The sequence below is a fragment of the Pseudopipra pipra genome, chromosome W (assembly GCF_036250125.1).
Source record: "Pseudopipra pipra isolate bDixPip1 chromosome W, bDixPip1.hap1, whole genome shotgun sequence".
In the NCBI taxonomy this organism is placed as follows: Eukaryota; Metazoa; Chordata; class Aves; order Passeriformes; family Pipridae; genus Pseudopipra; species Pseudopipra pipra.
The window spans coordinates 42,599,468-42,622,220 of record NC_087580.1 but is presented as its reverse complement, the minus strand read 5'-3'; the positions used below and the strand labels follow the sequence as shown (position 1 = coordinate 42,622,220).

The window sequence follows — 22,753 nt, the reverse complement described above, 5'->3', positions numbered from 1 at the left end:
TTACATTCTCTTATGTCACTTCATGTGAATTTAAAAATGAAAAGAAAAATTAAAAGCTCCTTGTGAAAAAAATCACATTTAAATATGTTCCAAATTCTCAAACATTTGCATGATGTCTATCTAACTTCAGAAAAATATAATCTCTGATTTTGATGAAGAGCAGGAAATGTTTTAAACAAAGTTCTTAAATGAAAAATTGTGACCATTTCTTTTCTTGAGGCAGTTTAAGGAGACAGCAGGATAGAGCAGGGAGGAGGAAAGAGCTCTCCTACATCTCTCATCAATGACCCAGCTAATTAAATAGTGTCAGTGGCAAGCTGTGCATTGTCCATTCCAGTTCCTTTTGTCCAGAAAGATGATTTCATGGGGATACAAGGGTAGGATTGCAAAAGTGCTTGTGTGGAAAATTGGGAGTTGTTCTAATGAAACCAGAATTCTTCTCTAAGCTCGGCAGTGTTGAACTGATTGTCATTTTCATTAGTGCTACTTTCTTCTTTTCTTCCCCTCTCCCAGGCTGTTCAGCACATCTCTCAGTGAGCTCACCCTGTGTCTGTTCTTGGTTTTGGGTGGGTGTTGTGGAGGGCAAGAGATGAGAGAAGTGAGTCTCCTTCCTGAACAGTTGTGTCTTCAGCCTCTGGCAGTGGGAGGCACAGAGGTGCCCTCTTTGCTGCTCCCTTTCCTAAACTGCAGCCAGCTGGGGCTCAGCCCGACCCCACACATCATAAAGGGCCACCTCAAGGTTGCTTTAAACTGAGGCTTAATGGAAGTCCCTGCTCATCAAACTGTGGAGTTTTTCCAGCAGGCAGTGACACTCCAACTGTGTCCTTCTCTTCCGATTCCCTCCTTCCCTTTGCCTCCACCCCCTGTGCTTTTGGGGCTGGGCAGATCTCCCCCAGCTCCAGCTGGGCCCTTTCCATGCTGCAGACATGTGGCACCTGCACTGATCAGCTTTGGGGTTGCTTTCTGTCTTCTGGAGCTGCACGAGACAGTTGGGACACGAAGATCCAAACAGCAGTTGGAGTTGCCTGGGAGAACATGGATGTTTTTGCCTGTTTAGGGAGAGCCAGGTGAGAAAGGGAGAACTGCACAACAGCTTGGAAGAGCTGATTGATCATCTGTGAGCAGGGAATTCACCTCATTGCAGAGGTCTCACTCCAGGTCTCTCCAAAACCTCAGCCTTAGCATGAGATCCAGGCTGTGCTTAAGATCTCTGGGAAGAGCTCTGTGGTAGAGGAGATTTCCTGCTGCAAAACTGCAGCTTGCTTATACTTCTAAAAAAAAGAAAAATATATAAAAATGGGGAAAATGTGTAATGTGAAATGTAGCTGTAGATTATTATTGAAAATTACTACCTACAATCACATTAACCTATTTTAGAACAATTTCAGTTTTACACAGAAAAGGACACAATTTAGATGAAGTATGCCATTTTTATATAATCTCAATCGTATTCATGCTTGGGGTTTTTTGTTTTGGTTTTTCTTTTCATTCTGTGTAAATCAACTGGATTTTCAGTACTGTAATTAAAGTCAACCTTATTTATGTGACAAGTTAGGTTCTCCTGTTGAAGGAATTCTACAATAAAATGATGCTGAAATTCCTGGTGAAAATCTACAGGAGACATTTGGAAAATCACACTTTGAAATTTCTCTTTAGAACCATTTTCCACATATATGTAAGTATTAAAAATTGGATCAGTTTTAATGTTACTTTACTCCTGTGGTTTGCACTGCTTTTCTAAAAAGCTCACTTTTTAATATTTTTTAATTTTTGACAACTCCTGCCCCTACAGTTTTCAGAATAAAATGGCATTTTCATTAACTGTCAGCAAAGGTAAATGTCTGTGAGTTGTTTGTTTGTTGGTTGAAGTTTTTTTGTCATGTCATTCTGTATTTTCTGCATTTGAAGCATCTGGATTATGGAAGTGAGCCTGGTCATCATAAAGCACTTGAGTAAAGGGACAGGGTTTGAAGGTTTGAGCCACTTTGCCCAGTTGAGGAAGCTTTGAAGTTCCTCTGCTTGCAATGAACTCTGTGTTCCTCCAGGAAAGTTCTGTCACCCTCTTACATTTTCATCACCTTTTCATATTGGGGGGGGGGGGAAGCTTAAGTGTGGGAAAATGAAGATTCTTTTAAGATCTTGTTGAGGCTGAAATGTAGAGGGAATCAAATCACTGCTTTGTTCCCGTCTTTAGCTGGGGACAAAACTAAAGATGATCTTTCTTAAACATGAGAAACATAAAAGTGCTTTTGCTTTTTTTGCTGGTTCCATTTACAGTTAAAAATTACTCTGTAGGATTTTTCTCTGTAGTTTTGAAAAAGATCTGAAATTGAATTTTAAAAATCTGAAATTTTATATCTGAATTCTTGAAACCGTTTGCATAATTAAAATATTTTTCCTTCATATAGCTTGTTTCCAACCAAACATTAGCTTCGCTACCATGTCAAAGGGGATATCCTTGTGCTGTAAGGTGTGGAAAATGTAAATCCCTGCAAAATTCTGAGACAATGAGACACAAAGGCCACTGAGAGTGAAGAGAGAAAAGGAGAGAGAAAGGGAAGATACAGCAGTTTATTCTTTTCTATAGTAATGATACTTGCCAAACATACCTTAATGTCTGAGATTTCTGATGTTGCTTTTTGGCTTTTTTGCTATCATCAGGTGAGTGAATATGACCTTTATGCAAAATAAGGCAAGATCACAATTTTTTTTTCAAACTAAAAATAACCTCTTAATTTTCAACTTGTGTTAAAGAAACCTTTTCCCAGAGTTCTCTGCTGTCTTGCCATATAATTGAAGTGAGAGAATGAAAAAGTGCCCAAATATGTCAGTCATGCCAAAGCCAAGGAAATCAAGATTTGGCCTTCTACCTGCATTTTATAGAAAAACTGTCACAACTGTCTCCCAAATAACTTTGATAGAAGGAAAAAGAAAACTGGACTTGAGTTCAGTTTGTGTTCCTCTCAGGAGGTGTCTTTGCTGACACCGTCCCTGCTCTTCTGCACTCCCAGGGAGCACTGGGACTTTGTTTTTCAGGGTGATTTGCTCCCTTCTAGCACAGTATTCAGCCACTTGGGATTCCTGTCTAATCAGAAGTTCTGCTCAGCTTTACTGAGAAGCAGAACTGGCACACAAACTCCCCGTAGTCTGTAGTGTATTAATCAGTAAAATTCTCCCAGTTTTAAACAGAGAGTTGTGCTACTTATCATAGCAAATAAAGTAAGGAAGAATTAGTCAAAATGGGGCAATGCTTGTAATTCTTCTGCAAATCTCTAAAATATTTCCTTGTGTGACCTCCCTTTCATCACTTCATAATTGTGTCTCCGTTATTTGCCTTTTCTGTGACTGTTTCAGAAGGAGGGCTTTTCTGTTCTTGTCTTCCCAGCTCATAAGTTTTATTCCCTGGATCGACTGTCTTCTAACATTTTTAAGAAAGCAGATATTTATGATGTGATAAGTATTAGTGAGCACAGTCTTGCCAAAGATTTCATTACTACTTCCTTACGTTCACATCCTACATGTGTGGCACTGTGTTGGCTTTTAAATTTATTCCTAAAGTTGTCTAGACTTTAGAGAATAAAAAAAAAGAAAAAACAGGAAAAAATGAGAAAAAAAAACAAAAAGAAAGAACAAAGAAAAAAGACCAAAAAAAAAGGAAAAAGAGAAAGAAAAAAGAAAAAAAGGAGAATAAAAAAAGGAGAAAGAAAGAAAGAAAGAAACGAAAGAAAGAAAAAGGAGATAATAAAAGAGAGAAAAACTAAACCCCAAAAGTCCTACCCTGTCTCGCCGCAAGGACTACAACTCCCACAATGCACCGCGCGGGGCGGAAGCCCAAAGAGGGCGGGCAGGGGCCGTGGCCGCGCGCTGATTGGCTGCGGGGCGGGTTTCTAAGGACGATGCGCGCGCAGAGCGAGCGCCATTTTGTCCGCGTGGAAACGAGTGGGGAAGAGGCGGCGTCCGCTGCGCTGAGCTGTGAGTGCTGGGGGGGGCGGCGAGAGCGGGGTCTGGGGATCCCCTCGGGAGCGCGGCTGTGGGTGGAAAGGCTGGAGGGCTCGGGAGGGTTTAGCGCGGGGGTTCCGGGGTTCCCGGGGTCTTTGTGAGGGGTCCCTGAGGGGATTCAGTGTCCTGAGGGGACTCAAGGGGGAGTTTGAAGGTCTCTGAAGGGGTTTGAGAGTCTCCGAGGGGGTTTGGGTTTCTGAGGGGATTTGAGGTGTCCCAGATGGGCTTTGGGGGTCTCTGAGGGGGCTTGGGGGTCCTGGGGGATTTTTGGGGACCTTTTAGCTAGTTTTGGGGTCTCCAGGGGGTTTACGGGGTCCCAGACGTTTTTGAGAGTCCCTGAGGGGGAGTGGGGGGTCCCTGAATAGGGTTGGGGGGTCCCAGGTGGGTTTTGCGGGTCACTGAGAAGGTTTGGGGGGTCCGGGGGAGGGATGAGGTCTCTGAGGGGATTTGAGGGGACCTGGAGAAGGTTTCGATGGGTCGAGGGGGGGATTTCAGGGGTTTTGAGTGGATTTTGAGGTGTCCTCTAAAGCCCAGCAGTGGGGTTCAGGGGGTCCCCCATCTGCAAGGGGAGGGGTCCTAGGGATGCCCCTCAAAATCCGGGAAGGGAGATGTACCACATCCGAGTAAGGGGATCCCAGTGCCCCCAGTATATCCCAATGACCTCCCAGTGATCCTCGGTATGGCCCAGTAACCCCTCAGTGACCACCCAGTGTGTCCCAGTGACCTCCCACTGCCCCCCAGGATGGCCCAGTGATCCTGCAGTGAGCACCCAGTAACCCCCAGTATGGCCCAATAACCTGCCAGTGTCCTCCCGTGTGTCCTGGTAATCCCCCAGTAACTCCCCAGTCCCTCACAGTGCCCTCCCAGCGTCCCTCAGTAACCTCCCAGTCCCTCCCAGTGCCCCCTGTTTCCCCCCAGTGTGTCCCAGTATCCCCCAGTAATCACCCAGTGCCCCTCAAAGCCCCCCAACTGTCCCCATTGTGTCCCCAGATGCCCTTGGCCTTTCTGTGAGTGTGTGGGGGGGCGTTTTTGTGGTCAGAGGGTCCAGTGGGGGCTCCTGGGGTGAGGTGGAGGGTTGGGGACATCAGGGATGGGGTTTGGGGACAGTGGGGAGGGGTTTGGGGACAGTTGAATTGGGGGTGTCAAGGGGGGAATTGGGGCCATGGGGAGGTCCTGGGAACATTGGAGACACCAGGGGGGTCTCGGGGTGTCCAGGGGGGATCTGGGGACACCAAGAAGGTCTCGGGGACACCAGGGAGGGTCTCAGGAATCACCTGCTCTTGGTGCAGCCCCTCCCCCCCTCAGGCCTCTTTAACCCCCCCAAATGTCCCTTAACCTCAATTTTCCCTTTAATCTCCTCCCCCCACAGATCCCTTTGATGCCCCAATGCCCACAAAACCTGTTTTAACTGCCCCAAATACACCCAGAGACCCCCAAACCCCCCCAAATCCCCATGCAACCCCTCCAGATCCCTTCAAATCTCCCCCAGCTCCCCCTCAAATCCCTTCCAACCCCCCCCAAAGAGGGATCACCCACACCCTGGGACAGGAACACAGTGGGCTGTACTGGGGGCACTGGGCTGTACTGGGAGGGCACTGGGGGGGGATCAGGTGTCCCACGACAAGGTGGCCCAGCTCCAGGAGAGATATGGGGAGCAGTGAGGAGGTACTGGTCTGTCCTGGTCTGTACTGGTCTGTCCTGGTTTGTACCCCCAATCCCCAAAGCCCCTCCCCAGCTCCTTCAGGACCCTCCTGGACCCCAAAGCCCCCCAGGCCCCTGACTTGGTCCTGCTGCCCCTTGAGCATCTGCAGCTCCTGCAGAACCAGGCATTTCTTTGCTCCCCACAGGGTCCTTCCCACACCCAGAATGGAATCTGGAGGCAGCAGGATGTGCACAGGGCTCCCATTTCCTACAGTGCAAAGGGGCTGCAGGGAATGATTCCCCTGCTCTTGCAAATCTGCCAAAACCTGCAGGGCACAGAAGTGGGAGCTTCAGGAATTTGCTGGCCTTGGGAGTGGAGCTCACAGGGTATAGAGAGGAACATATTCCTCAAATACAATCTCTCTTCATACACAATATCTGTCTGGACAGACAGATAAAGCAATAATCAGATATATTCTGTATCATATATATGGCACATATTCTATAGAATCCATCCTTAGCTGTTGTATGATAGATCTATAAGATATTACACATAATAAGCAATAATAAGGCAAGTGTCCTCCTTAGGGACACACACTTCAGAAGGGAACTTGCACTTGACCCCCCCCTCTCTTCAGCTTTGAGCCACCCAGTGCCACAGAGGGGGACAGAGCTCCTGTGGAACATTCTATTGCACTGACACAGAGCAAGGAATAAACCCAAACTATTGCCTGGGTTTGTCCCCTGGGGGTCTCTGCAGCAGCAAGCACAGCCCCACACTGACTGCTCTGGGCTGTGCAGGCATTTGTGGTTCTGCCTGTCTCACACACACACAAAAGTCTGGTTAGTGCTGCCCTCAGGAAACCCCCCCACCCTTGGTCCAGCTAAAGCCATGGAATATGTCTTTGTTTCCCTTGGGTTCAGGGTCAGGCTGTGCCTGTGTCCAGCCCAGAGGCTCAGAAAAGCATTTCTCCCGTCCCACTGCAATCTGCTGCTGCAGACAGGACCCAGGCACTGGTGGCACTGGGAGTGAACAGCAGAGTGTTTCCAGGGGTTCTCTGAAGGAACACGAGTGTCCAAAGAAACCAGCACAGGTGTTGACAGAAGTCCCAGTCCTTCATCTCTGAATGAGCTCGTTCAGCCCAGGAAAAACTGTCTAAGTTTTATTTCCATGGAAGGAGGTTTTTCCCACTTTAACACCAGTTTAGTTCCAAACCGGTTTCTTCATTTCCTCCTCCCAATTTCCCTGAAGGACACTGACAGGGGCCATGGACACTGACAGGGATCACAGAGTTTGTCCCTTGGCCATACAGCTCCTGTTGTTTGGTAAGCACAGGAGAGGTTAATTAGAGCCCAGGCTCCAATCCCACGCCGCGCCTTGAAGACGAGCTTGAAATCAAACAACTCTCCTGCTGGAGGGTTAAAATCAGTCCCCATCACCTTTTTTTGGGCTGAACCTTCATATTTTGGAGTATTTTTTAGCTGAATCTCAACTTTTTGCAGTTCGGGGTGGTGAGGGTTTTCTTGCTATTTCTGAGGGGGTTTTGCCTGAATCTTGTTGGTGGCTTCAGTTTTTCTGGGCTGAATCTTGGAGTTTTGGAGGTTTTTATGGACACAGGATGCCTGGTGAGTTGTAGAGATGGACTTGGGCAGGAGGAACCCCCAAGCCAACGCGCTCAGCCCTTGTTTTCCCCCCATCAGGATTTCTCATTCCCAAAGCTTGGGCGGATGGAGGAGGAGGCTGCGAGGAAGAGGAAGATGCCTTGGGCCCCCCAGGCAGGTGAGGAGGAAGTCAGTGTCCCTTTGGGTGGGTGTTGTGCTGGCTCTGTCAGCCGAGCATGGCCCCGGCTGCAGGACAACCCCGCTGGCGCCGCCGTCCTGCCGGGGCCGGAGTTGGGGGGATGTCCTTGGCCTTCCCTGTGGGCCGGAGGCAAATTCCCTCCCTGTCCTTCTTGCTTCCTGCCCCAGGCCCCGAGCTGAGGACGGAGAGCCCAGAGGACAAATCCCCCCGTGAGACCCTGGTGGGAGAGGCCGTTTTGAAGGGCTCCACGGCGCAGGAAGGCAGCGGGGAGGAAAAGGGCTGGAGATCCCCCCGCAGGAGGGGCTCCAAAGTCATCCCAGGGTGCTCTGAGGAGGAAAGAGCCAGCCTGTGCCGGGAAGGCGGCTGGAGCTTGAGGGGGAGCTCTGACCTGGTGGTCCCTGGGCAGCCTCCCAGCAGAGAGAAGCCCCTCAGGTGCTTGGAATGTGGGAAGAGCTTCAAGAACAGCTCCCACCTGATCCGACACCAGCAGATCCACACTGGGGCACGTCCCTACGCATGTGGTGAATGTGGGAAGAGCTTCAACCAGAGCTTCCACCTGATCAAACACCAGCAGGTCCACACTGGGGAACGGCCCTACGTGTGTAATGATTGTGGGAAGAGCTTTAAGAACAGCTCCAACCTGATCCGACACCAGGCCATCCACACTGGGGAACGGCCCTACACGTGTGGGGAATGTGGAAAGAGCTTCAGGGACAGCTCCAGCCTCCGCACCCATCAGCTCATCCACACTAGGGAACAGCCCTACAAGTGCTTGGAATGTGGGAAGAGGTTTAAGACCAGCTCACATCTCTACAGGCATGAGCGGACACACACGGATGAGAGGCCCTTCTGCTGCACTGACTGTGGGAAGGACTTCAAGCACAACTACCACCTCAGCACCCACTGGCGCATCCACACCGGGGAAAGGCCCTACAAGTGTGGGGAGTGTGGGAAGAGCTTCCCCCACAGCTCTACCTTGACCAAACACCAACGGACCCACCAGTAAGAGAAGCCCTACCAGTGCTCCGAGTGTGGGAAGAGCTTCAGCCGCTGCTTCCACCCCGAATGAACCCCCTGATGTTTAGGCAACCCCTGGAGTCCAGTGACTGTCAGTCCATCCCTTTCGACCACAAAGGGCCAGTCCCCTTTCCCAGGGGAAGCTTCTTCCAATAGAACCCTTCTTGGAGGGGTGTGTGGAGATTCCTGCCTTGGCTGGGGACCCCCCCAAGGTCACTGCTGGAGGATGAGAGCAGAGATCTCCCCACGAGCATTGGTCTGGGGGAGTTCCATCCATCTCTAATTAAGAATTATTGCTTTTTTGCCAGCTTGAGTAGAATTGCTTCAACAATTGCTTTAGTGTAGAGCACTGTCCTATCTTATCCTGCACTCCTGGTAGTTTTAGTGTTTGTCTTGTGCAGTAAATAATTCTGCTGAAGATCTTTTGTCTGATCATTTGTATCTCTAAATAAATTCCTTTCTATCAATAGATCTGATTTGCCATCGTTAAAACCTGGGGAACAAAAGTGGTTCAGTCACACCCCTGTAATTCCTCTAAACAAACTGTTGGCATAATCCAAGGCTGAGATTGGATCCATCAGCCCCCAGCACCCCACAGGAAGTTGGGAGCTCAGGGGGGCCACCACCCTTTGCCAACCCCCCTGTGCCGAAAGACCCCCATGGGACCATCTGCCCCACCAGACCCGCCTTTTCCACCCTTCTCCCTGTTCCTTCCACTTTTTCATAGTCTCCTCAATCCCCACCCCCCCCCGGATTTCTCTGGGGGTCCCAAGCCCCATTTTTCCCCTCCTCTCACATCTTCCACTTCATCCCCTCAATCCCCAGCTTCATCCAACTCAGATTGGGGTCCCACCACCCCAAAAAAAGAGGTCAGGTGGGGTCCTGGATGGGCTCTGAGTATGTTTGGGGGGTTCTCCTGGGCCTGTGTGCAGGTTTAGGGGGGGTCCCAGCACCTTTTGGGGTGAGCTGGGTGCCTTTTAAGGGGCCGGTGCCCCACCAGGACCCTCCCAGAGTGGCTTGACACAGGGGGAACACGGGGGTCCCCATTCCTGATCCATCCCAGGGCCTGTTCTGCCCCCCCCAAACTCAGCTCCACCCCTTGGGATTCCCCCAAGCCTCTCCCCCACTGCCCCCCAATAACCGGGACTGGGGAGAACTGGGAAGCTTTACTGGGAACACTGGGAGCAGACGGGCGGAGGCAGAGTGGCAGCAGGGGAGGGGGAGACACACGAATCCCCCAAAATCCTCGCGGGGCCGGGGGGGGGTCCAGGCTGGGCCCAAGGCCCCGGGGAGGGGCTGCGGCCGCCGCCAGCTCAGGAGCTCTGTGGGGAGAGAAAAGGGGGTGACACCGGGGTGGGGGGACAGGGGGGACACCGGGATACACCAAGATCTGGACTGGATGCTTTGGGACCAGAACTGGGGCAATGGGGATCATACTGGGATCATACTGGGAATGACTGCAATAATCCTGGGAGTGTGTGAGGGACTGCAGCCATATTGGGGATGACTGGGATCAAACTGGATTTGTACTGGAAGTGTCTGGAAGTCACTGGGATCATACTGGTGGCAACTGTGATTGTACTGGGATCATACTGGGATCAGTCTAGGATCATACTGGGAGCAACTGGTTCTATGCTTGGGACAACTGGGAGCTACTGGGATCACACTGGGAGGAACTGGGAGCGACGGGGACCATGCTGGGCACAACTGGGATCATAATGGGAGCAACTGGGCCCACAGTGAAGGTGGCTGGGGTCATACTGGGAGTGACTGGGAGCATTCTGAGGGCAGATGGGACCATGTTGGCGCAACTGGGATATAGTGGGAGCAAGTGGGATCATGCTGGAGGTGACTGGGATCATACTGGGAGGCACTAGGACCCCACTGGGCGTGACTGGGAGTGGCTGTGAGCAACTGGGATCATGCTGGAAGCTACTGGGAGCATTCAGGAGTGAGTGGGACCACACTGGAGGCAACTGGGATATACTAGGAGAGACCAGGAGTGACTGGGATCATATTGGGACTGCCTGGGAGTGTACTGGGACTGACTGGGAGCATGCTGAGGTCAGCTGGGATATACTGGGAGAGACTGGGAGTGACAGGAATCCTACTGGGAAGGACTGGAACTCTAGTGGGGTGACTGGGAGCAAGTGGGATCCTGCTGGGGGCACATGGGTTTATCCTAGGAGTGCCAGGGAATGTCTGGGTTCATCCTGGGTGTGACTGCCACCATATAGGGGGTCACTGGGATCATACTGGAGCTGTACTGGGAGAGACTGGGAGGGACTGGAACTACAGTGGGGTGACTGGGAGCAACTGGGACCATGCAGGGGGTAACTTGGGTCCTACTAGGAGAGACTGGGATCATACTGGGACTGACTGGGAGCATGCTGGAGGCAACTGGGATATACAGGGAGTGGCTGGGAGTGACTGGGATCATTCTGGGAGTTACTGGAACCATAGTAGGGGTGACTGGGAGCAACTGGAACCATATTGGTGGCAGCTGGGCCCCTGCTGGGGTCATACTGGGGTCTTACTGGGAGTGACTGCAATAATACTGGGAGTGTGTGAGAGGGACTGCAGCCATGCTGGGGATGAGTGGGATCAAACTAGCTTCATACTGGAAGTGTCTGGAAGTTACTGGGATCATACTGGGAGTGACTGGACTCATCCTGGGAACAACTGGGACCATGCAAAAGGCAAATGGCATCCTCCAGGGAGTGACTGGGAGTGACTGGGGCCATACTGGACTCAGACTGGGAGTGACTGGGGCCATACTGGACTCAGACTGGGAGTCCCTGAGAGTGAAAGGAACCATCCTGAGGGTGACTGGGAGCAACTGGGACCACCTTGGGGGCAACTGGGATCCTCTTGGGTGTGACTGGCAGTGACTGGGATCATAGTGGGAGTGACCAGCACCATACTGGAATCATAGTGGGAGTGACTGTAAGGGAGCAGGATCAAACTGGGAGTGACTGGAACTACACAGGGGGGATTTGGGATCCAGTGGGACCATGCTGGAAGGCAACAGGGAACATCCTTGGAGCAACTGGGATCCTGCTGGAAGCAACTGGGAGTAACTGGGAGTGACAGGGTGCATGCTGGAGGCAACTGGCATAAACTGGGAGTAACTGGGAGTGACAGGGTGCATGCTGGAGGCAACTGGCATAAACTGGAAGTGACTGGGAGTGACTGGGATCATCCTGATGGAAACTGGAACCATCCTGGGGCAAGTGGAAGTAACTGGGTGCGGTGGGTTTCTGTGGCTGGGTTTTGGTAGCGGGGGGGCTACAGGGCTGGCTTCTGTTAGAAGCTGCCAGAAGCTTCCCCTGTCCCGTGGAGCCAATGCCAGCCGGCTCCAGGATGGAATTCCTGCCTCTGGCCAAGGCTGAGCCAGTCAGGAGTGACAGTAACACCTCTGGGATAACATATTTAAGAAAAAGAAGGGATTCCAGCCAGGAAAGAGCGGAGTGAGAACATGGGAACAGCAATGCAGACCCCAAGGGCAGGGCAGGAGGAGGGGCAGGAGGTGCTCCAGGCGCCGGAGCTGAGGCCCTGCAGCCCGTGGGGCAGAGCAGGGTGGGGCAACTGTGCCCCTGCAGCCCCTGGGGGAGCATCGGGGTGCAGAGACCCCCCTGCAGCCCCTGGGGGACCATCGGGGTGCAGAGACCCCCCTGCAGCCCATGGGAAACCATCGGGGTGCAGAGACCCCCCTGCAGCCCATGGAGGCTCCCACGCTGCAGCAGGTGGATGCAGGAAGGGGGCTGTGACCCCGTGGCAGGCCCAGGATGGAGCAGGGTCCTGGCAGGGAGCTGCAGCCCGTGGAGAGGGAAGCCCAGGCTGGAGCAGGCTTTTCCTGGGCAGGACTCATGGCCCCTGTGGGGGACCCACACCAGTACAGCTCATCCGTGAAGGACTGACCCCATGGAGGAGTGACCCATGGGACAGCAGGTTGGGAAGAGCTGCTGCCCGAGGGATGGACCCACGACAGAGAGGTCCATCAAGGACTGTCTCCCATGGGAGGGACCCCATGGGAGCAGGGAAAGGACTCCAACTCCTCTCCCTGAGCAGTGGCAGAAACAACTGACAGTGACCCCCATTCCCGTCCCCCTGCACCGCTGAGGGGGAGGAGGGAGAACATGAAAAGAGGGGTGGGGGGGAGGTGTTTTTAAGACTTTTATTTCTCACTCTTTGGCTCTTATCCTGTTAGTAATAAATTTAAGTACTATTCCCACTTGGAGTCTGTTTTGCCCATGAAGGTGATCAGTCACTGACCTCTCCCAGCTCTTATCTCTGCTCAGGAATTCTTAGCTGGTTTTTTTGTATCTCTCCTCTGCCCAGTTGCAGAGGGAGAGTGAGAGAACGGCTTTAGTGGGTACCTGATATCTGGCCAGGGCCAACTCACTACAAGAATATAAAAAGAAGTAATTTTTTTGGTCTTGTTCTGATGCGGTTAAGGAGCTGGAAATCCAAGACTGGTGCAGGGAGGTCCAAAGCATGGCTTTGTGTCTGGATGAGGGAGACATCACATTTAGAGGAGACAGACTCTGCAGTTGCTTTCCTAGACTTTGTCCCACCTTAATGGTGTTTTTCCACCCACAGCAGCGTTGCTGGGAGATGTGGCAGTGGCACATCCACCCTTCTCTGCCAGGGCAGCATCTTGGCCCTTCCCACCCCACCATGGATTTACCATTCCTGTGGCAGGGACTTGTCCCCACCTGATATCCGAATGGGAAATGCAACTCCTGTGGGTGGCTTTCATGGTTCCACCACAGGCTGGCACAGATTCTGATCTAGCTTTGAGAAATTGTGTGGTCTATGTGTTCTGGATAAAGCTGTCCCACCTTTGCACGTTGTGACCCGAGGGAGTTTCAGTGGCCAGTTTGTGTATCAAAAGCACTCAGTATTAAAATGTACCAAGTTGCATCTGTGCACGAATCTGCATGAGCTCAATGCCCTGAGTACCCACACAGGCTTTTCTGTCTCAAATCCTGCTGATTCTGTGCCTGGGACTGGATTTATTTCAGCAGCTAAATGGTTCACTGGAGGACTAATTGGGTCTGAGAGCTCGAGTCCTTTGCAAAAGATTATTGGCATGCTGGCAGGAGCAGCTCCCTTCCTTCTTTTCCCCCTTCAGTATAAAAGATGAATTGTAGAGAAACCAAGTACCACACGGCCCCTGCGCCGAGCCCGTCAGCGCTCCCGGCTCGGTGGTCAGCACAGAAAGTCCCTTTTATATTTGGGAAGCGGAGGGAGAAAATTCTGGAAGCGCGAGAACGCGGCGATAGCTGGGATGAACTGGGATGAACTGGGAGCCCTTAGGAAAGGATTGGGAGGTACTGGGATAAACTGGGAGCCCCGAGGAAGGAACCGGGGCCCTTCCGCCATTTGCGTAGCGCTGAGGGCAGGGCGCTTACGCCACTTGCGTAGCCTTACGCAGTTTACGTAGCTCCCCTCCCTTGCCGTTACCGGCGCCCCCTTACGCCGTTTGCGTAGGTCTGTGGGCAACGGCAGAGCCCCTTACGCCGTTTGCGTAGGTCTGTGGGCAACGGCAGAGCCCCTTACGCCGTTTGTGTAGGGCTGTGGGCAGCGGCGTTAGGAGCGGACTGGGGCGGACTGGGATGGACTGGGAGCCCTTAGGAAGGGACTGGGAGCCCTTTGGAGAGGACTGGGATGAACCGGGAAAGGTCTGCGAGCCCTTAGGAAGCCACCGGGGTCCTTCCGCCATTTGCGTAGCGCTAAAGGCAGGGCCCTTGCGCCATTTGCGTAACCGTACGCAACTTACGTAACTCCCTCCATTACCATTACCAGTACCCCCCTTACGCCGTTTGCGTAGCGCGGCGAGCATTGCCAGCCCCTTACGCAATTTGCGTAGCGCCGCTCCATTGCCGCCAGCGGTGCCATCTTACGCCGTTTGCGTATTGCTGCGCCGTTTGCGCAGCGCGGCGGGGGCGGGCCCGTATCCCTGCGTGCCGATATTTATTTATCAGTGTCCAGGCGCTCGACCCCTCAGCCCCTCACACACCCACGGGCCCCACGGCAGCGCGGGGGAGAATCCCAGCGGGTGTCCAAAAGCTCCTCCAAAAGTCAGTGTATGGCTTTGCAGAGGGCTCTCGGGAGTCACCGAGGGGCTGAATGAAAAGAGAGAAAAATTAAATCTTTGGGGGGGGGGGGAAATATAACAATTGCATTTCTGTTTTCCTGAGGAGCCGTGGGTGTTTTTAGGCAGCTGCCTGCAGAGGCCATTGCCGTTTTGTGAGGCAGCATTAATGCAGGAGGAGACTTGTGCTGCTCATGGAAATTCGGATTTTAAGGTTTTTCTCCTTGGTTTGAAGCTTCGTCATTCTTCCTTCACCCTCTTTCAGAGCAAAGGCTTTAATTTTTAAACTTAAGGGGAAAAAGTAATAACAACAAGTGAGGAAAACTAGGGGGGAAAGGGAAAAGTTCTTCTGAAAGGATTACAATGTGCAAGCAAAATCAGTTCTCTCTCCAGGAGAGAAAAAAATATTAGAGGTGTAAATTGGCTCCAAAAATGCCCCCAACGGCATGGGGAGGATAATCAGGATGACAAGTCTCTGGGAGCTGCAAGAGAGAGAATTAATGCTGGCATTTGGAAAGACAAGTGATAGTGCTGCATTTGATCTGGGTTTCATGTCATTATTTTCTGGTTTCAGAGTCAGAAAAAGCTGCTCATTTACTTTTCATGTAGCTGTATTTTTTTTCCTGACTTCTTGAGGAGGCAGAGCTGATGAAATCGTGCTGGAAGAGGCCTGAAGCTTTTGATCTGATGTTCAGCTTCAACAAATTTCACTTTTGGAGTTTCTGCACTTTGGGGGAGGCTGCAGGTTATAGAAATGAATTAGTGCATCTGCTAAAGGAAGAGGAGTATTAGTCATATTTAAAACCAAGACTAAGTCAGATTCCTCCACATTGGCTGCAGTTGAATTTTGCAAGGTTTCTGATCTCCTGGCTCTGGCTGTGAAGGTGTTTCCTTTTCAAGCCTGTCACCTGCAAAGATTTGTCTGGGACAGTGATTTCTTCATCACAGAAAAGCAATGTAGAGAAACCTCTTTGCCACCCCAAGATCATTATTTTCTTGATTGCCCTCTTGTACTCTGCTGAGGTTCCATTACATCTGCAGGTCAAATGTAACCTGAATGCAGCACTGATCACAGAGAGCAATAAATATAGTACAGAGCTTTAGTGTGAACTTCATGCACATCCTTGGTTTGTTTGTGTAAGACTGTGTATTATACAGATAATATAAAGCATAAAATAGTTTTCATATATAAAAATTACTTTTCCAGCACATACTAATGTGCCTTTCATAACCTCCTAATTAGGTTATGTTTTCTCCTAAACTTAATTCCACTTTATGACCAACAGTTGAGTAGACTTCAACTTTTTCACTCTGTTCAGTGTGTGTGTATATATATTGTTGCCGGTGTATTTTGGTTCGGAAAAAAATCTCCGGAGCAGTTAATTAGGGGTGAGATAAGAAAGGATTTATTTGCCAAGGCAATAGGTGATATAGACGCGCGCGCCGGCCGTGTCCGAAAGGTTACCTTTTATAACATTATCCATCCAATCCCAGATGTGTCCACCCTTTGGCCCTTCCTCTGGACCGCCCCTGGCCCTCCCCCTGAGAATTGGGTCTGGGGTCTTTTGGGACCACCTACTTCATCATCTTCAGCTTCATCAGAGTACAAAGGGCACATTGTTACCTAGTTTTTGACCGTACTCTGTGGTTTAGGCCCTGATATGCTGTTCTGTCAACTGTCTAGGCCTTGCCTTGACAAAAGACTAAACAATTCTGCTGTATTCAGAGGCAGGATTGATATGGGGAGCACAGAATGGGGTAAGAGGGTTAGGGAATGTATAAACAAGGGTACTGGAGAAAGGGAAAGGGACAAGGGACAAAGAAGGAAGGGGTTTCTGCTTTTAAACCTACTTATAAAACTCATAAGTCTTACAAATATTAGAAAAATGAAAACCATTAGGGGCTTAAGGCATCAGTTCCCCCCTTAGAGACTGGACAAAACCCAAAGGTCTTTGTCCAATCTCTACTACTTACACCTACAGCAACTATATAATAAGCTATCCAGTTTTTACACTAGTATTCAGATTTAGCCTGGTAACCATGAAGTAAGTTTGTGAAAATAGACTTAATGAAACATCTTAAGAATTACCAATATGCAATTTAAACTTGTTGCTAAATTTCAGCCAAATCCGTAGTGCAAATTCAGCACTCACTTATAAAGAATGTTTGGTGCATTTTGCTAAAGCCAAATGTAAATTTAGGCTTTAAACTTAATTCATAGTTCCTGGCCATACTAAGCAATACAAACAAGAAAAGCAAACTTAAACACTATTTTAACAGTTCTTGTAACAGTCCTTGCTGTTCTACTCGTCTCAGGAACAGAGGTTTCTCTTCTTCTTGGATGAAATTCAGGGTCCTTGATGATAACTGTCCACGTTGGAGATGGTCTGCTGGACTTAAAAACAGTTCTTTCCATTTGGCTTGCAGGAGTTTCAGTCTTTAGTGTAACATAAACTTAGTCCTTGGGCTGGAACAGATGAGCAGGAGTGTCTAGCTTCACAGGCTTAGGTGACATGATGTATTTTTGCAGTTCCTGCAAAGCAGATCTTAAAACATTAAACAATTCTACAGATAAACCTCTTTATGCAACTAGGGAGTCCATGAAGTGTGACTCTCTGATGACAATTTCACAGGAATTTTGGATCTTGGAATTCCTGCATTTCAATCTTCTGAGAGAGGAGCTTGTGCTTTTATCAAATAAAGCGATTAACTGCCAGTCACAGATATAATAGGCCAGTCAAGAGCTTACCTGAAGCAGACTGCGTCTGGATGCAGACAGCACCCTGGCAGTGCCAGTAGCCCACCGCAGAGAGCTTATACTCTCTGGACAAATTCTAGGCCTTACCGGGGGCAGGTTGTCCTGTTCCAACCTGTCCCAGACTGCAGTCAATCATCTTTACCTCATGGAGTAGTCTTACAGGGACTCCTTGCCTCCATGGATAAAAGCTGCCTCACCTGTTAAAATAGGTACATTTATAGATATGGGAATATCAACCAAGCAATAAAGTTAAGAAAGCATTTTTAGTACACTATTTAAGTAACTTAAACCTATTATTCCAACAACGATGTTACCGGATTGTCTCAAGGATTGTAAGCAATGGTGCAAGCCAGATTTTGGGTCTTATTGGAGGGTTCACAAAACCAGTGCTGTAATTCCTGGTTAGCAATCAGAAGCAGGATTCTCATGATGCAGCGTTGAACCTGCTAGAGTAGTACCGCTGCTTTACAGAAGCTGTGATGGCATCCAGGTAAAGGGTCACTTTGTGCTTTCTTGGCTCCGCTGCTTTTCACTACAGCATTGATGCCACTTTCTTATCCGTCCTCTGTTTCAGTGTAGGACTTTCTTTGCAAATTCAGGTTCACACACATTCCTAGATGACACTAGATAAAAAGCATCTTAAAAAGATAAACAGATTCCACAATCACATGCAAATTTTACGGACCCTTCATCAAACTGCTTTTAGGAGAAATTCTTCCACAAGCTGCAGAGAGACATAGATGTTTACAAATTTTTGTTGGAACAAGATAAGTGCAAGTACAAACATTGTAGGCTTCGAAGCAATTCATGTAACAAAAGCAAAAGCAATATAAGCCTTCAATTCTTAGCAATTAAGCTAACAAAAAGCGAAGCTTAAAACAATATAAAATAGTAAGTGACAAAGAAACACAATAATTACAGTATATGTATACGTTTCTGTACCACCTTTTAGTGCAAACTGATTTCAATTGTGTCAGAAGGCTTTTACCTACTCACTCTTGGTCTGGTGTATTGCGTTTGCAGTTGAGACATGTGTCTACTCTTGCATAAAAGTTGTTCTCATGGCATCTCAGTTTGAATTTTAGTGGTACAGCTTCCAGGGTTGTTTGCTGGAACAAACTGTCTGTGAACATTTAACTTCTGACACATTGTTAGTTTACATTTAAAATAGATCAGTATTCCCCTTTTGTGAGTTAGGGTAGGAAATATTCTTTCACAGGTTATGAGCCTGCGGCAGTTTTAAAAGATAGAAGATGTAAGGGTTAGTAAATAGTTTCTTTTCCCTTAGATAGTTCTCACAGTTTTCAAAGCATCACCTTATTACCTTATGACATATATTGCACCAGCGGATTTTAGTTTTTGTGTTCGCCGGGAATTTATACTGCTTTTGTCTTCCCTTCCCCCCTTTCGGTCTGATGGGGGGAGCGGAGGGTCCTGTGTTAGACTGGACTGGGACTCTAGCTACTGACACCGCTCTCTTGCTCACAGCCGCTAAGGTGTTATGAATTGCTCCACTCGTGTTGGCCACAGCCAGGAAATAATTTGCCTTTGCCCCTGCTACGGCCCCCGCTCTGTCTGCGGAGGCGGCAGCAGCTCCTGTAGCAAATCTAGATTTTAACTGTCCCACAGTTGGACTCACTCTTTGTGTGTTGGTGGTTAACGCTGCCCCGGCACTCGCAGAGCGGTGCCAGTGCCTGCGACGGTCATGTGATTTTCTCCTTCCTTTCCTACACATTGGGGTAGGTTGGGCACTGGCTGCTCTGGCTCTCGGCCTTGCTCCGCTTGTTATGGGAGCAGGCATCTTTATTGTTATGACAACTGTAAAGTCGTCGGGTGGCTTTAAAATCTCCACGACACTCGCATCCACTGCAGCTGCCTGCGTGGGATTAGATGTTACAGGGGAAGGAACTATTCCCCCCATGCCAGCTCGTACGGATAGGGGAGGCTCTATACTCTCATCTATTCTGTTTGTTCTAGCCTTTCTCGCAGCTCCCGGTGTCATTGCTACTTCCCGACCTCTGGTCACGCCTGCCACACCTGGGGCGGTTCCCGAAGCAGCAAGGGCAGAGCTGGGTCCCGCCACCCCTGCAAAGTCAGTGGCCCCATCTCTCTCGCGCGCTGCTACGCTCAACGGTCTCATAGCCTTCCTGGTACTCGCATTTGCTGTCTCTGCCTGGACCATACCAATAGGAGCCAAAACCTCTTCATTGGTCGGAGCAACAACTGGGACTAGCTTTTCCTGTCTTCGCTTCATTGTGCTCGCCACAGTTTTAAGCTTCGGGATCGCTCCCTGCTCTAATCTCGCTTTCTCCATCACACGCATCCTCACTGTATCACACACAGGCAACACTTTTTTCTTCACGGCACCAGCCAGTTCTGTCGCCATGGTAACGGCCATTCTAGAAGCCTCCCCTGCTCTCTGAGCCGGGAGTTCTGTTGCCGCGGCAATGGCTGTTCTTATAATCGCCTCACCGCCCACCGTACTAGCTTTCTGCTCTCTGTTCTGGTATACTGCCCAAGCTATCTCTAATAATTTCTTTTTTATATCGTTTGTGGACCGTCCCACAAACAAGCGTGCCAGCTGTTTCTTTCCCACGTCTGATTCTAAATCAATATCAATATATTTTCTAACAACATCTTTCAATCTGTTCAAAAACTCTGTGGGCGACTCATTTGCCTTTTGCCTGGTTTCATACATTTTGGACCAGTTCATATCCCTTGCACTTGGGGCATGCAATTCCGTTCTAACAGTTCTTATATCGCTATCACCACCGATAAAACCAGCTGCCTGAGCACCCATCCTTGGTGCTGGGCTACTCGTTCTCAGAAACACTTCTACATTTGGGGCCGACGCCTTCTCTTCACTGCTACCGGTACAACTATCACCTTCAGTTATTACTAGTTTCTCTACTTTCGAGCTCACTTCTGCCGCTGTTATGACAACTTTATCTACCCTGGCAAAGCTGCCAGCTGCTGCAGAGCTACAGACTGCTTCCCTGCTCGGTGGAACAGACAGGGCAGACTCCGCAGCCATTGCCCCTGTGGGGCCAGGAGTTTCTCCTGCTGTTTCTCTTGTTGCAATCAAACTAGATGTTATTTCTGGGCTAGCCAGCCCCGCAGCGTCTGCATAACTTTCGCTCTGCTCTGCCGCGCTGAAAGCGGCTTCAACAAAAGTTGATTTCACCTGCACCTCTGTGCGTACTCCAACTAAACCGACAGGACTCACTTCCGTTGGACCTGAGCTAACTTCTCCAGAGGCTTTAATTTGCCTAATCCCTCCCGGTGCAGCCAAATCCACACCAGGGGGTCCGCCGATGGCTCCTGCCTGCTCAGCAGGGGCTGGTCCCCGGGCAGCTTCTCCTGCATCTCTAGCCTCTCCCGGGCTGTTTGTTCTCTCATTAGGTGACATTAACACATTTAAATCACCATTCCCCGTGTTTTTAAATAAAACTCGTGAGACAGGGGTAGTTTTAACTTGATCTTTTCCCTCTTTTTCTAACTCTATTTCCGATTTTTCTGCCCTTTCTGAGCTTTCGTTTCTCTTATCTTCCACCCCCAATCCAGGACGTGTTAATAGGAACAAAAACAACTCTGCGTATCGAATTTCTCGCCACCTCTGTTCTACATGAAGAAGCGAGATCAATCGAAGCACTGTATTGAGTTCAAACGGACCAAATTTCGGCCATGCTATCCCTCTCAGTTGTCCAAACAACGGCCAAATATTTAGAGACAACCTACACAGCTCTTCCTTCTTTAAAGGTGCCTCAGAACCAGCTAAAGTTTTCCAGTGTTTTAGAACCAAACTAAGGGGGGTTTCTTTAGGGATCTTAAATTTTGAATCCACACAACCCATGCTTGCAAAACAGAAGCAAACCAGTCAAACACACTGGGTCTCGAGATGACAACCTTTAGGTCACGAGGCTGTTAACGTAACCTCTCAGCTATTTACCGAGTCACACCGACTCCAGAGCCCCACCGGCTCTCCCACAGCGTCAGAGCACCGGAGGGCGTCCCCTCCAAAACCAGAACAGCCCCTAGGCTGAACTCCCGCCCTGACCTGGGTAATTGGCGAACCAACCCGTTCGCCTCCCCCTGAAAATTGACTCTCTAGACTGTTTCGAGGGCCCAAGTCAAAATTTTCAGGAATCCGTGCCCCCTATCCCGGGACACAAAACTTTCCCGCAGCTGCTAATTAACCAGATAGGTACCGTTTCCTTATCTCACCTCTATGCTCCGTGCTTGTTTTCGTGGGTTCCGTGGAGCTGGGCTTCTCAGACCGGCGGGAATTTCTCTCAGATAAAAGCCGGCTTGCTGAGGAATATTCCTGCTGATGAAAATTCCAGTCTGAAGAAGTCCCCGGTCCAGTTCTCCCCGTGCGGGTTCCACCACTGTTGCCGGTGTATTTTGGTTCTGAAAAAAATCTCCGGAGCAGTTAATTAGGGGTGAGATATGAAAGGGTTTATTTGCCAAGGCAATAGGTGATATAGACGCGCGCGCCGGCCGTGTCCGAAAGGTTACCTTTTATAACATTATCCATCCAATCCCAGATGTGTCCACCCTTTGGCCCTTCCTCTGGACCGCCCCTGGCCCTCCCCCTGAGAATTGGGTCTGGGGTCTTTTGGGACCACCTACTTCATCATCTTCAGCTTCATCAGAGTACAAAGGGCACATTGTTACCTAGTTTTTGACCGTACTCTGTGGTTTAGGCCCTGATATGCTGTTCTGTCAACTGTCTAGGCCTTGCCTTGACAAAAGACTAAACAATTCTGCTGTATTCAGAGGCAGGATTGATATGGGGAGCACAGAATGGGGTAAGAGGGTTAGGGAATGTATAAACAAGGGTACTGGAGAAAGGGAAAGGGACAAGGGACAAAGAAGGAAGGGGTTTCTGCTTTTAAACCTACTTATAAAACTCATAAGTCTTACAAATATTAGAAAAATGAAAACCATTAGGGGCTTAAGGCATCAATATGTATACACAAGAAGATAGTCCTTTATTCAGCATACGGGCCTACATACCAAGCCCAAAGCCCTCTACTCAGTGCTGATGGACAAACGCTTCTAACAGATAAAACCTCCATTCTGAATCGATGGTCTGAACACTTTCAGACTCTTTTCAGCACCAACTGTGTAGTCCAAGACTCAGCAATTCAGTCCATCACACAACAACCAGTGAAATATGAATTGGATACTGCCCCCACTTTAGGAGAAACCCTTAAGGCCATACAGCAGGTGAAAATCAGCAAGGCAGCTGGGGTTGATGGAATTCCACCCAAAGTCTGGAAACGTGGGGGCCTTGCACTCCATGCTAAATTTCATGAGTTTGTGGTGCGCTGTTGGGAACCAGGCGAACTACCATCAGGCCTTCGAGATGCAGTCATCATCACTTTGTATAAGAAGAAAAGTACTAAATCAGACTGCTCATATTACCCTGGTA

At 49.6% G+C, this 22,753-nt stretch overlaps 1 pseudogene; it reads left to right on the top strand.

Moving 5' to 3' along the window:
• LOC135405218 (zinc finger protein 729-like) overlaps nt 1–22,753 on the top strand; it is a 285,000-nt pseudogene that overhangs the window by 237,905 nt on the left and 24,342 nt on the right.